The 9,698-nt window shown below is 41.3% G+C and overlaps 31 non-coding genes and 12 pseudogenes across 31 annotated transcripts; all 43 read right to left on the minus strand.

Annotated features, from left to right (window-relative positions):
* Positions 1 to 12: 12 nt before the first annotated feature.
* Positions 13 to 131, minus strand: LOC135064342 (5S ribosomal RNA). Its single transcript, XR_010250651.1, has one exon. It is a non-coding gene; the product is annotated as a 5S ribosomal RNA (ribosomal RNA).
* Positions 132 to 238: 107 nt separating this feature from the next.
* On the minus strand, positions 239 to 357 carry LOC134884511 (5S ribosomal RNA). Its single transcript, XR_010168655.1, has one exon. It is a non-coding gene; the product is annotated as a 5S ribosomal RNA (ribosomal RNA).
* A 107-nt stretch (positions 358 to 464) lies between these two features.
* Positions 465 to 583, minus strand: LOC135069237 (5S ribosomal RNA). The gene has a single exon (XR_010255424.1). It is a non-coding gene; the product is annotated as a 5S ribosomal RNA (ribosomal RNA).
* A 107-nt stretch (positions 584 to 690) lies between these two features.
* On the minus strand, positions 691 to 809 carry LOC135067992 (5S ribosomal RNA). Its single transcript, XR_010254202.1, has one exon. It is a non-coding gene; the product is annotated as a 5S ribosomal RNA (ribosomal RNA).
* Positions 810 to 916: 107 nt separating this feature from the next.
* LOC135066970 (5S ribosomal RNA) lies at positions 917 to 1,035 on the minus strand. The gene has a single exon (XR_010253202.1). It is a non-coding gene; the product is annotated as a 5S ribosomal RNA (ribosomal RNA).
* A 105-nt stretch (positions 1,036 to 1,140) lies between these two features.
* LOC134893931 (5S ribosomal RNA) lies at positions 1,141 to 1,259 on the minus strand (annotated as a pseudogene).
* Positions 1,260 to 1,364: 105 nt separating this feature from the next.
* Positions 1,365 to 1,483, minus strand: LOC134889695 (5S ribosomal RNA; annotated as a pseudogene).
* Positions 1,484 to 1,590: 107 nt separating this feature from the next.
* On the minus strand, positions 1,591 to 1,709 carry LOC135063459 (5S ribosomal RNA). Its single transcript, XR_010249790.1, has one exon. It is a non-coding gene; the product is annotated as a 5S ribosomal RNA (ribosomal RNA).
* Positions 1,710 to 1,814: 105 nt separating this feature from the next.
* LOC135067887 (5S ribosomal RNA) lies at positions 1,815 to 1,933 on the minus strand. Its single transcript, XR_010254095.1, has one exon. It is a non-coding gene; the product is annotated as a 5S ribosomal RNA (ribosomal RNA).
* Positions 1,934 to 2,040: 107 nt separating this feature from the next.
* On the minus strand, positions 2,041 to 2,159 carry LOC135065379 (5S ribosomal RNA). The gene has a single exon (XR_010251661.1). It is a non-coding gene; the product is annotated as a 5S ribosomal RNA (ribosomal RNA).
* A 107-nt stretch (positions 2,160 to 2,266) lies between these two features.
* On the minus strand, positions 2,267 to 2,385 carry LOC135063460 (5S ribosomal RNA). The gene has a single exon (XR_010249791.1). It is a non-coding gene; the product is annotated as a 5S ribosomal RNA (ribosomal RNA).
* Positions 2,386 to 2,490: 105 nt separating this feature from the next.
* LOC135069238 (5S ribosomal RNA) lies at positions 2,491 to 2,609 on the minus strand. The gene has a single exon (XR_010255425.1). It is a non-coding gene; the product is annotated as a 5S ribosomal RNA (ribosomal RNA).
* Positions 2,610 to 2,716: 107 nt separating this feature from the next.
* On the minus strand, positions 2,717 to 2,835 carry LOC135069158 (5S ribosomal RNA). Its single transcript, XR_010255347.1, has one exon. It is a non-coding gene; the product is annotated as a 5S ribosomal RNA (ribosomal RNA).
* A 107-nt stretch (positions 2,836 to 2,942) lies between these two features.
* On the minus strand, positions 2,943 to 3,061 carry LOC135064343 (5S ribosomal RNA). The gene has a single exon (XR_010250652.1). It is a non-coding gene; the product is annotated as a 5S ribosomal RNA (ribosomal RNA).
* Positions 3,062 to 3,168: 107 nt separating this feature from the next.
* On the minus strand, positions 3,169 to 3,287 carry LOC134889696 (5S ribosomal RNA; annotated as a pseudogene).
* Positions 3,288 to 3,394: 107 nt separating this feature from the next.
* LOC135063461 (5S ribosomal RNA) lies at positions 3,395 to 3,513 on the minus strand. The gene has a single exon (XR_010249792.1). It is a non-coding gene; the product is annotated as a 5S ribosomal RNA (ribosomal RNA).
* Positions 3,514 to 3,618: 105 nt separating this feature from the next.
* LOC134889697 (5S ribosomal RNA) lies at positions 3,619 to 3,737 on the minus strand (annotated as a pseudogene).
* Positions 3,738 to 3,844: 107 nt separating this feature from the next.
* Positions 3,845 to 3,963, minus strand: LOC135063463 (5S ribosomal RNA). The gene has a single exon (XR_010249794.1). It is a non-coding gene; the product is annotated as a 5S ribosomal RNA (ribosomal RNA).
* A 105-nt stretch (positions 3,964 to 4,068) lies between these two features.
* Positions 4,069 to 4,187, minus strand: LOC135069239 (5S ribosomal RNA). The gene has a single exon (XR_010255426.1). It is a non-coding gene; the product is annotated as a 5S ribosomal RNA (ribosomal RNA).
* A 107-nt stretch (positions 4,188 to 4,294) lies between these two features.
* Positions 4,295 to 4,413, minus strand: LOC134888665 (5S ribosomal RNA; annotated as a pseudogene).
* A 107-nt stretch (positions 4,414 to 4,520) lies between these two features.
* Positions 4,521 to 4,639, minus strand: LOC135059705 (5S ribosomal RNA). The gene has a single exon (XR_010246106.1). It is a non-coding gene; the product is annotated as a 5S ribosomal RNA (ribosomal RNA).
* A 107-nt stretch (positions 4,640 to 4,746) lies between these two features.
* Positions 4,747 to 4,865, minus strand: LOC134901567 (5S ribosomal RNA). The gene has a single exon (XR_010175054.1). It is a non-coding gene; the product is annotated as a 5S ribosomal RNA (ribosomal RNA).
* A 107-nt stretch (positions 4,866 to 4,972) lies between these two features.
* Positions 4,973 to 5,091, minus strand: LOC135058404 (5S ribosomal RNA). Its single transcript, XR_010244833.1, has one exon. It is a non-coding gene; the product is annotated as a 5S ribosomal RNA (ribosomal RNA).
* A 107-nt stretch (positions 5,092 to 5,198) lies between these two features.
* On the minus strand, positions 5,199 to 5,317 carry LOC135069767 (5S ribosomal RNA). Its single transcript, XR_010255949.1, has one exon. It is a non-coding gene; the product is annotated as a 5S ribosomal RNA (ribosomal RNA).
* Positions 5,318 to 5,424: 107 nt separating this feature from the next.
* Positions 5,425 to 5,543, minus strand: LOC135063464 (5S ribosomal RNA). Its single transcript, XR_010249795.1, has one exon. It is a non-coding gene; the product is annotated as a 5S ribosomal RNA (ribosomal RNA).
* Positions 5,544 to 5,648: 105 nt separating this feature from the next.
* On the minus strand, positions 5,649 to 5,767 carry LOC135069240 (5S ribosomal RNA). The gene has a single exon (XR_010255427.1). It is a non-coding gene; the product is annotated as a 5S ribosomal RNA (ribosomal RNA).
* Positions 5,768 to 5,874: 107 nt separating this feature from the next.
* Positions 5,875 to 5,993, minus strand: LOC135069159 (5S ribosomal RNA). Its single transcript, XR_010255348.1, has one exon. It is a non-coding gene; the product is annotated as a 5S ribosomal RNA (ribosomal RNA).
* Positions 5,994 to 6,100: 107 nt separating this feature from the next.
* LOC135064344 (5S ribosomal RNA) lies at positions 6,101 to 6,219 on the minus strand. Its single transcript, XR_010250653.1, has one exon. It is a non-coding gene; the product is annotated as a 5S ribosomal RNA (ribosomal RNA).
* Positions 6,220 to 6,326: 107 nt separating this feature from the next.
* On the minus strand, positions 6,327 to 6,445 carry LOC134889698 (5S ribosomal RNA; annotated as a pseudogene).
* A 107-nt stretch (positions 6,446 to 6,552) lies between these two features.
* LOC135063465 (5S ribosomal RNA) lies at positions 6,553 to 6,671 on the minus strand. The gene has a single exon (XR_010249796.1). It is a non-coding gene; the product is annotated as a 5S ribosomal RNA (ribosomal RNA).
* A 105-nt stretch (positions 6,672 to 6,776) lies between these two features.
* LOC135069241 (5S ribosomal RNA) lies at positions 6,777 to 6,895 on the minus strand. Its single transcript, XR_010255428.1, has one exon. It is a non-coding gene; the product is annotated as a 5S ribosomal RNA (ribosomal RNA).
* A 107-nt stretch (positions 6,896 to 7,002) lies between these two features.
* On the minus strand, positions 7,003 to 7,121 carry LOC134888666 (5S ribosomal RNA; annotated as a pseudogene).
* A 107-nt stretch (positions 7,122 to 7,228) lies between these two features.
* LOC135064345 (5S ribosomal RNA) lies at positions 7,229 to 7,347 on the minus strand. Its single transcript, XR_010250654.1, has one exon. It is a non-coding gene; the product is annotated as a 5S ribosomal RNA (ribosomal RNA).
* Positions 7,348 to 7,454: 107 nt separating this feature from the next.
* LOC134892213 (5S ribosomal RNA) lies at positions 7,455 to 7,573 on the minus strand (annotated as a pseudogene).
* A 107-nt stretch (positions 7,574 to 7,680) lies between these two features.
* Positions 7,681 to 7,800, minus strand: LOC134889940 (5S ribosomal RNA; annotated as a pseudogene).
* A 107-nt stretch (positions 7,801 to 7,907) lies between these two features.
* On the minus strand, positions 7,908 to 8,026 carry LOC135061670 (5S ribosomal RNA). Its single transcript, XR_010248044.1, has one exon. It is a non-coding gene; the product is annotated as a 5S ribosomal RNA (ribosomal RNA).
* A 107-nt stretch (positions 8,027 to 8,133) lies between these two features.
* On the minus strand, positions 8,134 to 8,252 carry LOC135068567 (5S ribosomal RNA). The gene has a single exon (XR_010254763.1). It is a non-coding gene; the product is annotated as a 5S ribosomal RNA (ribosomal RNA).
* A 107-nt stretch (positions 8,253 to 8,359) lies between these two features.
* LOC135065760 (5S ribosomal RNA) lies at positions 8,360 to 8,478 on the minus strand. Its single transcript, XR_010252032.1, has one exon. It is a non-coding gene; the product is annotated as a 5S ribosomal RNA (ribosomal RNA).
* Positions 8,479 to 8,585: 107 nt separating this feature from the next.
* Positions 8,586 to 8,704, minus strand: LOC135068012 (5S ribosomal RNA). The gene has a single exon (XR_010254222.1). It is a non-coding gene; the product is annotated as a 5S ribosomal RNA (ribosomal RNA).
* A 107-nt stretch (positions 8,705 to 8,811) lies between these two features.
* LOC134888667 (5S ribosomal RNA) lies at positions 8,812 to 8,930 on the minus strand (annotated as a pseudogene).
* Positions 8,931 to 9,037: 107 nt separating this feature from the next.
* Positions 9,038 to 9,156, minus strand: LOC135064346 (5S ribosomal RNA). Its single transcript, XR_010250655.1, has one exon. It is a non-coding gene; the product is annotated as a 5S ribosomal RNA (ribosomal RNA).
* A 107-nt stretch (positions 9,157 to 9,263) lies between these two features.
* Positions 9,264 to 9,382, minus strand: LOC134892214 (5S ribosomal RNA; annotated as a pseudogene).
* Positions 9,383 to 9,489: 107 nt separating this feature from the next.
* LOC134889490 (5S ribosomal RNA) lies at positions 9,490 to 9,609 on the minus strand (annotated as a pseudogene).
* Between the last annotated feature and the right edge of the window lie 89 nt (positions 9,610 to 9,698).

The raw sequence follows: 9,698 nt of genomic DNA on the forward strand, positions 1-9,698 counted from the left end.
GCAGTATAAAAATATCTACAGCACCTTGTATTCCCAGGTGGTCTCCCATCCAAGTACTAACCAGGCCCAACACTGCTTAGCTTCCAAGATCAGATGAGATTTGGCGTATCCAGTGTGGTGTGGCTGTAGATGAGCTTTGTGGTTTCTGTTAGAACTTTTCTACTTCTAACTACTGGTTCATAAATGAATACGTTTGAAAATGGAATGCATCAACAGAATGGTGTTGGTAGTATAAAAATATCTACAGCACCTTGTATTCCCAGGTGGTCTCCCATCCAAGTACTAACCAGGCCCAACACTGCTTAGCTTTCTAGATCAGATGAGATTGGGCGTATCCAGTGTGGTGTGGCTGTAGATGAGCTTTGTGGTTTCTGTTAGAACTTTTCTATTTCTAACTACTGGTTCATAAATGAATACGTTTGAAAATGGAATGCATCAACAGTACGGTGTTGGCAGTATAAAAATATCTACAGCACCTTGTATTCCCAGGTGGTCTCCCATCCAAGTACTAACCAGGCCCAATACTGCTTTGCTTCCAAGATCAGATGAGATTGGGCGTATCCAGTGTGGTGTGGCTGTAGATGAGCTTTGTGGTTTCTGTTTGAACTTTTCTACTTCTAACTACTGGTTCATAAATGAATACATTTGAAAATTGAATGCATCAACAGAACGGTGTTGGCAGTATAAAAATATCTACAGCACCTTGTATTCCCAGATGGTCTCCCATCCAAGTACTAACCAGGCCCAACACAGCTTAGCTTCCAAGATCAGATGAGATTGGGCGTATCCAGCGTGGTGTGGCTGTAGATGAGCTTTGTGGTTTCTGTTAGAACTTTTCTACTTCTAAATACTGGTTCATAAATGAATACATTTGAAAATGGAATGCATCAACAGAACGGTGTTGGCAGTATAAAAATATCTACAGCACCTTGTATTCCCAGGTGGTCTCCCATCCAAGTACTAACAAGGCCCAAAACTGCTTAGCTTCCAAGATCAGATGAGATTGGGCGTATCCAGTGTGGTGTGGCTGTAAAAGCTTTGTGGTTTCTGTTAGAACTTTTCTACTTCTAACTACTGGTTCATAAATGAATACTTTTGAAAATGGAATGCATCAACAGTACGGTGTTGGCAGTATAAAAATATCTACAGCACCTTGTATTCCCAGGTGGTCTCCCATCCAAGTACTAACCAGGCTCAACACTGTTTAGCTTCCTAGATCAGATGAGATTGGGCGTATACAGTGTGGTGTGGCTGTAAAAGCTTTGTGGTTTCTGTTAGAACTTTTCTACTTCTAACTACTGGTTCATAAATGAATACTTTTGAAAATGGAATGCATCAACAGTACGGTGTTGGCAGTATAAAAATATCTACAGCACCTTGTATTCCCAGGTGGTCTCCCATCCAAGTACTAACCAGGCTCAACACTGTTTAGCTTCCTAGATCAGATGAGATTGGGCGTATCCAGTGTGGTGTGGCTGTAGATGAGCTTTGTGGTTTCTGTTAGAACTTTTCTACTTCTAAATACTGGTTCATAAATGAATACGTTTGAAAATGGAATGCATCAACAGAACGGTGTTGGCAGTATAAAAATATCTACAGCACCTTGTATTCCCAGGTGGTCTCCCATCCAAGTACTAACCAGGCCCAACACTGCTTAGCTTCCAAGATCAGATGAGATTGGGCGTATCCAGTGTGGTGTGGCTGTAAAAGCTTTGTGGTTTCTGTTAGAACTTTTCTACTTCTAACTACTGGTTCATAAATGAATACGTTTGAAAATGGAATGCATCAACAGAACGGTGTTGGCAGTATAAAAATATCTACAGCACCTTGTATTCCCAGGTGGTCTCCCATCCAAGTACTAACCAGGCCCAATACTGCTTAGCTTCCAAGATCAGATGAGATTGGGCGTATCCAGTGTGGTGTAGCTGTAGATGAGCTTTGTGGTTTCTGTTAGAACTTTTCTACTTCTAACTACTGGTTCATAAATGAATACGTTTTAAAATGGAATGCATCAACAGAACGGTGTTGGCAGTATAAAAATATCTACAGCACCTTGTATTCCCAGGTGGTCTCCCATCCAAGTAATAACCAGGCCCAACACTGCTTAGCTTCCAAGATCAGATGAGATTGGGCGTATCCAGTGTGGTGTGGCTGTAGATGAGCTTTGTGGTTTCTGTTAGAACTTTTCTACTTCTAAATACTGGTTCATAAATGAATACGTTTGAAAATGGAATGCATCAACAGAACGGTGTTGGCAGTATAAAAATATCTACAGCACCTTGTATTCCCAGGTGGTCTCCCATCCAAGTACTAACCAGGCCCAACACTGCTTAGCTTCCAAGATCAGATGAGATTGGGCGTATCCAGTGTGGTGTGGCTGTAAAAGCTTTGTGGTTTCTGTTAGAACTTTTCTACTTCTAACTACTGGTTCATAAATGAATACGTTTGAAAATGGAATGCATTAACAGAACGGTGTTGGCAGTATAAAAATATCTACAGCACCTTGTATTCCCAGGTGGTCTCCCATCCAAGTACTAACCAGGCCCAATACTGCTTTGCTTCCAAGATCAGATGAGATTGGGCGTATCCAGTGTGGTGTGGCTGTAGATGAGCTTTGTGGTTTCTGTTTGAACTTTTCTACTTCTAACTACTGGTTCATAAATGAATACATTTGAAAATTGAATGCATCAACAGAACGGTGTTGGCAGTATAAAAATATCTACAGCACCTTGTATTCCCAGGTGGTCTCCCACCCAAGTACTAACCAGGCTCAACACTGCTTAGCTTCCAAGATCAGATGAGATTGGGCGTATACAGTGTGGTGTGGCTGTAGATGAGCTTTATGGTTTCTGTTAGAACTTTTCTACTTCTAACTACTGGTTCATAAATGAATACGTTTGAAAATGGAATGCATCAACAGAACGGTGTTGGCAGTATAAAAATATCTACAGCACCTTGTATTCCCAGGTGGTCTCCCATCCAAGTACTAACCAGGCCCAACACTGCTTAGCTTCCAAGATCAGATGAGATTTGGCGTATCCAGTGTGGTGTGGCTGTAGATGAGCTTTGTGGTTTCTGTTAGAATTTTTCTACTTCTAACTACTGGTTCATAAATGAATACTTTTGAAAATGGAATGCATCAACAGTACGGTGTTGGCAGTATAAAAATATCTACAGCACCTTGTATTCCCAGGTGGTCTCCCATCCAAGTACTAACCAGGCTCAACACTGTTTAGCTTCCTAGATCAGATGAGATTGGGCGTATCCAGTGTGGTGTGGCTGTAGATGAGCTTTGTGGTTTCTGTTAGAACTTTTCTACTTCTAAATACTGGTTCATAAATGAATACGTTTGAAAATGGAATGCATCAACAGAACGGTGTTGGCAGTATAAAAATATCTACAGCACCTTGTATTCCCAGGTGGTCTCCCATCCAAGTACTAACCAGGCCCAACACTGCTTAGCTTCCAAGATCAGATGAGATTGGGCGTATCCAGTGTGGTGTGGCTGTAAAAGCTTTGTGGTTTCTGTTAGAACTTTTCTACTTCTAACTACTGGTTCATAAATGAATACTTTTGAAAATGGAATGCATCAACAGTACGGTGTTGGCAGTATAAAAATATCTACAGCACCTTGTATTCCCAGGTGGTCTCCCATCCAAGTACTAACCAGGCTCAACACTGTTTAGCTTCCTAGATCAGATGAGATTGGGCGTATCCAGTGTGGTGTGGCTGTAGATGAGCTTTGTGGTTTCTGTTAGAACTTTTCTACTTCTAAATACTGGTTCATAAATGAATACGTTTGAAAATGGAATGCATCAACAGAACGGTGTTGGCAGTATAAAAATATCTACAGCACCTTGTATTCCCAGGTGGTCTCCCATCCAAGTACTAACCAGGCCCAACACTGCTTAGCTTCCAAGATCAGATGAGATTGGGCGTATCCAGTGTGGTGTGGCTGTAAAAGCTTTGTGGTTTCTGTTAGAACTTTTCTACTTCTAACTACTGGTTCATAAATGAATACGTTTGAAAATGGAATGCATCAACAGAACGGTGTTGGCAGTATAAAAATATCTACAGCACCTTGTATTCCCAGGTGGTCTCCCATCCAAGTACTAACCAGGCCCAATACTGCTTTGCTTCCAAGATCAGATGAGATTGGGCGTATCCAGTGTGGTGTGGCTGTAGATGAGCTTTGTGGTTTCTGTTTGAACTTTTCTACTTCTAACTACTGGTTCATAAATGAATACATTTGAAAATTGAATGCATCAACAGAACGGTGTTGGCAGTATAAAAATATCTATAGCACCTTGTATTCCCAGGTGGTCTCCCACCCAAGTACTAACCAGGCTCAACACTGCTTAGCTTCCAAGATCAGATGAGATTGGGCGTATACAGTGTGGTGTGGCTGTAGATGAGCTTTATGGTTTCTGTTAGAACTTTTCTACTTCTAACTACTGGTTCATAAATGAATACGTTTGAAAATGGAATGCATCAACAGAACGGTGTTGGCAGTATAAAAATATCTACAGCACCTTGTATTCCCAGGTGGTCTCCCATCCAAGTACTAACCAGGCCCAACACTGCTTAGCTTCCAAGATCAGATGAGATTGGGCGTATCCAGTGTGGTGTTGCTGTAGATGAACTTTCTGGTTTCTGTTAGAACTTTTCTACTTCTAACTACTGGTTCATAAATGAATACGTTTTAAAATGGAATGCATCAACAGAACGGTGTTGGCAGTATAAAAATATCTACAGCACCTTGTATTCCCAGATGGTCTCCCATCCAAGTACTAACCAGGCCCAACACTGCTTAGCTTCCAAGATCAGATGAGATTGGGCGTATCCAGTGTGGTGTGGCTGTAGATGAGCTTTATGGTTTCTGTTAGAACTTTTCTACTTCTAACTACTGGTTCATAAATGAATACGTTTTAAAATGGAATGCATCAACAGAACGGTGTTGGCAGTATAAAAATATCTACAGCACCTTGTATTCCCAGGTGGTCTCCCATCCAAGTACTAACCAGGCCCAACACTGCTTAGCTTCCAAGATCAGATGAGATTGGGCGTATCCAGTGTGGTGTAGCTGTAGATGAGCTTTGTGGTTTCTGTTAGAACTTTTCTACTTCTAACTACTGGTTCATAAATGAATACGTTTTAAAATGGAATGCATCAACAGAACGGTGTTGGCAGTATAAAAATATCTACAGCACCTTGTATTCCCAGGTGGTCTCCCATCCAAGTAATAACCAGGCCCAACACTGCTTAGCTTCCAAGATCAGATGAGATTGGGCATATCCAGTGTGGTGTGGCTGTAGATGAGCTTTGTGGTTTCTGTTAGAACTTTTCTACTTCTAAATACTGGTTCATAAATGAATACGTTTGAAAATGGAATGCATCAACAGAACGGTGTTGGCAGTATAAAAATATCTACAGCACCTTGTATTCCCAGGTGGTCTCCCATCCAAGTACTAACCAGGCCCAACACTGCTTAGCTTCCAAGATCAGATGAGATTGGGCGTATCCAGTGTGGTGTGGCTGTAAAAGCTTTGTGGTTTCTGTTAGAACTTTTCTACTTCTAACTACTGGTTCATAAATGAATACGTTTGAAAATGGAATGCATTAACAGAACGGTGTTGGCAGTATAAAAATATCTACAGCACCTTGTATTCCCAGGTGGTCTCCCATCCAAGTACTAACCAGGCCCAATACTGCTTTGCTTCCAAGATCAGATGAGATTGGGCGTATCCAGTGTGGTGTGGCTGTAGATGAGCTTTGTGGTTTCTGTTTGAACTTTTCTACTTCTAACTACTGGTTCATAAATGAATACATTTGAAAATTGAATGCATCAACAGAACGGTGTTGGCAGTATAAAAATATCTACAGCACCTTGTATTCCCAGGTGGTCTCCCACCCAAGTACTAACCAGGCTCAACACTGCTTAGCTTCCAAGATCAGATGAGATTGGGCGTATACAGTGTGGTGTGGCTGTAGATGAGCTTTATGGTTTCTGTTAGAACTTTTCTACTTCTAACTACTGGTTCATAAATGAATACGTTTGAAAATGGAATGCATCAACAGAACGGTGTTGGCAGTATAAAAATATCTACAGCACCTTGTATTCCCAGGTGGTCTCCCATCCAAGTACTAACCAGGCCCAACACTGCTTAGCTTCCAAGATCAGATGAGATTTGGCGTATCCAGTGTGGTGTGGCTGTAGATGAGCTTTGTGGTTTCTGTTAGAACTTTTCTACTTCTAACTACTGGTTCATAAATGAATACTTTTGAAAATGGAATGCATCAACAGTACGGTGTTGGCAGTATAAAAATATCTACAGCACCTTGTATTCCCAGGTGGTCTCCCATCCAAGTACTAACCAGGCTCAACACTGTTTAGCTTCCTAGATCAGATGAGATTGGGCGTATCCAGTGTGGTGTGGCTGTAGATGAGCTTTGTGGTTTCTGTTAGAACTTTTCTACTTCTAAATACTGGTTCATAAATGAATACGTTTGAAAATGGAATGCATCAACAGAACGGTGTTGGCAGTATAAAAATATCTACAGCACCTTGTATTCCCAGGTGGTCTCCCATCCAAGTACTAACCAGGCCCAACACTGCTTAGCTTCCAAGATCAGATGAGATTGGGCGTATCCAGTGTGGTGTGGCTGTAAAAGCTTTGTGGTTTCTGTTAGAACTTTTCTACTTCTAACTACTGGTTCATAAATGAATACGTTTGAAAATGGAATGCATCAACAGAACGGTGTTGGCAGTATAAAAATATCTACAGCACCTTGTATTCCCAGGTGGTCTCCCATCCAAGTACTAACCAGGCCCAATACTGCTTTGCTTCCAAGATCAGATGAGATTGGGCGTATCCAGTGTGGTGTGGCTGTAGATGAGCTTTGTGGTTTCTGTTTGAACTTTTCTACTTCTAACTACTGGTTCATAAATGAATACATTTGAAAATTGAATGCATCAACAGAACGGTGTTGGCAGTATAAAAATATCTATAGCACCTTGTATTCCCAGGTGGTCTCCCACCCAAGTACTAACCAGGCTCAACACTGCTTAGCTTCCAAGATCAGATGAGATTGGGCGTATACAGTGTGGTGTGGCTGTAGATGAGCTTTATGGTTTCTGTTAGAACTTTTCTACTTCTAACTACTGGTTCATAAATGAATACGTTTGAAAATGGAATGCATCAACAGAACGGTGTTGGCAGTATAAAAATATCTACAGCACCTTGTATTCCCAGGTGGTCTCCCATCCAAGTACTAACCAGGCCCAACACTGCTTAGCTTCCAAGATCAGATGAGATTTGGCGTATCCAGTGTGGTGTGGCTGTAGATGAGCTTTGTGGTTTCTGTTAGAACTTTTCTACTTCTAACTACTGGTTCATAAATGAATACTTTTGAAAATGGAATGCATCAACAGTACGGTGTTGGCAGTATAAAAATATCTACAGCACCTTGTATTCCCAGGTGGTCTCCCATCCAAGTACTAACCAGGCTCAACACTGCTTAGCTTCCTAGATCAGATGAGATTGGGCGTATCCAGTGTGGTGTGGCTGTACATGAGCTTTGTGGTTTCTGTTAGAACTTTTCTACTTCTAACTACTGGTTCATAAATGAATACGTTTGAAAATGGAATGCATCAACAGAACGGTGTTGGCAGTATAAAAATATTTACAGCACCTATGTATTCCCAGGTGGTCTCCCATCCAAGTACTAACCAGGCCCAACACTGCTTAGCTTCCAAGATCAGATGAGATTGGGCGTATCCAGTTTGGTGTGGCTGTAGATGAGCTTTATGGTTTCTGTTAGAACTTTTCTACTTCCAAATACTGGTTCATAAATGAATACGTTTGAAAATGGAATGCATCAACAGAACGGTGTTGGCAGTATAAAAATATCTTCAGCACCTTGTATTCCCAGGTGGTCTCCCATCCAAGTACTAACCAGGCCCAACACTGCTTAACTTCCAAGATCAGATGAGATTGGGCGTATCCAGTGTGGTGTGGCTGTAGATAAACTTTGTGGTTTCTGTTAGAACTTTTCTACTTCTAACTACTGGTTCATAAATGAATACGTTTTAAAATGGAATGCATCAACAGAACGGTGTTGGCAGTATAAAATTATCTACAGCACCTTGTATTCCCAGGTGGTCTCCCATCCAAGCACTAACCAGGCCCAACACTGCTTAGCTTCCAAGATCAGATGAGATTGGGCGTATCCAGTGTGGTGTGGCTGTAGACGAGCTTTATGGTTTCTGTTAGAACTTTTCTACTTCTAACTACTGGTTCATAAATGAATACGTTTGAAAATGGAATGCATCAACAGAACGGTGTTGGCAGTATAAAAATATCTACAGCACCTTGTATTCCCAGGTGGTCTCCCATCCAAGTACTAACCAGGCCCAATACTGCTTTGCTTCCAAGATCAGATGAGATTGGGTGTATCCAGTGTGGTGTGGCTGTAGATGAGCTTTGTGGTTTCTGTTTGAACTTTTCTACTTCTAACTACTGGTTCATAAATGAATACATTTGAAAATTGAATGCATCAACAGAACGGTGTTGGCAGTATAAAAATATCTACAGCACCTTGTATTCCCAGGTGGTCTCCCATCCAAGTACTAACCAGGCTCAACACTGCTTAGCTTCCAAGATCAGATGAGATTGGGCGTATACAGTGTGGTGTGGCTGTAGATGAGCTTTGTGGTTTCTGTTAGAACTTTTCTACTTCTAACTACTGGTTCATAAATGAATACATTTGAAAATTGAATGCATCAACAGAACGGTGTTGGCAGTATAAAAATATCTATAGCACCTTGTATTCCCAGGTGGTCTCCCACCCAAGTACTAACCAGGCTCAACACTGCTTAGCTTCCAAGATCAGATGAGATTGGGCGTATACAGTGTGGTGTGGCTGTAGATGAGCTTTATGGTTTCTGTTAGAACTTTTCTACTTCTAACTACTGGTTCATAAATGAATACGTTTGAAAATGGAATGCATCAACAGAACGGTGTTGGCAGTATAAAAATATCTACAGCACCTTGTATTCCCAGGTGGTCTCCCATCCAAGTACTAACCAGGCCCAACACTGCTTAGCTTCCAAGATCAGATGAGATTTGGCGTATCCAGTGTGGTGTGGCTGTAGATGAGCTTTGTGGTTTCTGTTAGAACTTTTCTACTTCTAACTACTGGTTCATAAATGAATACTTTTGAAAATGGAATGCATCAACAGTACGGTGTTGGCAGTATAAAAATATCTACAGCACCTTGTATTCCCAGGTGGTCTCCCATCCAAGTACTAACCAGGCTCAACACTGCTTAGCTTCCTAGATCAGATGAGATTGGGCGTATCCAGTGTGGTGTGGCTGTACATGAGCTTTGTGGTTTCTGTTAGAACTTTTCTACTTCTAACTACTGGTTCATAAATGAATACGTTTGAAAATGGAATGCATCAACAGAACGGTGTTGGCAGTATAAAAATATTTATAGCACCTATGTATTCCCAGGTGGTCTCCCATCCAAGTACTAACCAGGCCCAACACTGCTTAGCTTCCAAGATCAGATGAGATTGGGCGTATCCAGTGTGGTGTGGCTGTAGATGAGCTTTATGGTTTCTGTTAGAACTTTTCTACTTCCAAATACTGGTTCATAAATGAATACGTTTGAAAATGGAATGCATCAACAGAACG

Source organism: Pseudophryne corroboree, chromosome 3 (assembly GCF_028390025.1).
Source record: "Pseudophryne corroboree isolate aPseCor3 chromosome 3, aPseCor3.hap2, whole genome shotgun sequence".
NCBI classification, from domain to species: Eukaryota; Metazoa; Chordata; class Amphibia; order Anura; family Myobatrachidae; genus Pseudophryne; species Pseudophryne corroboree.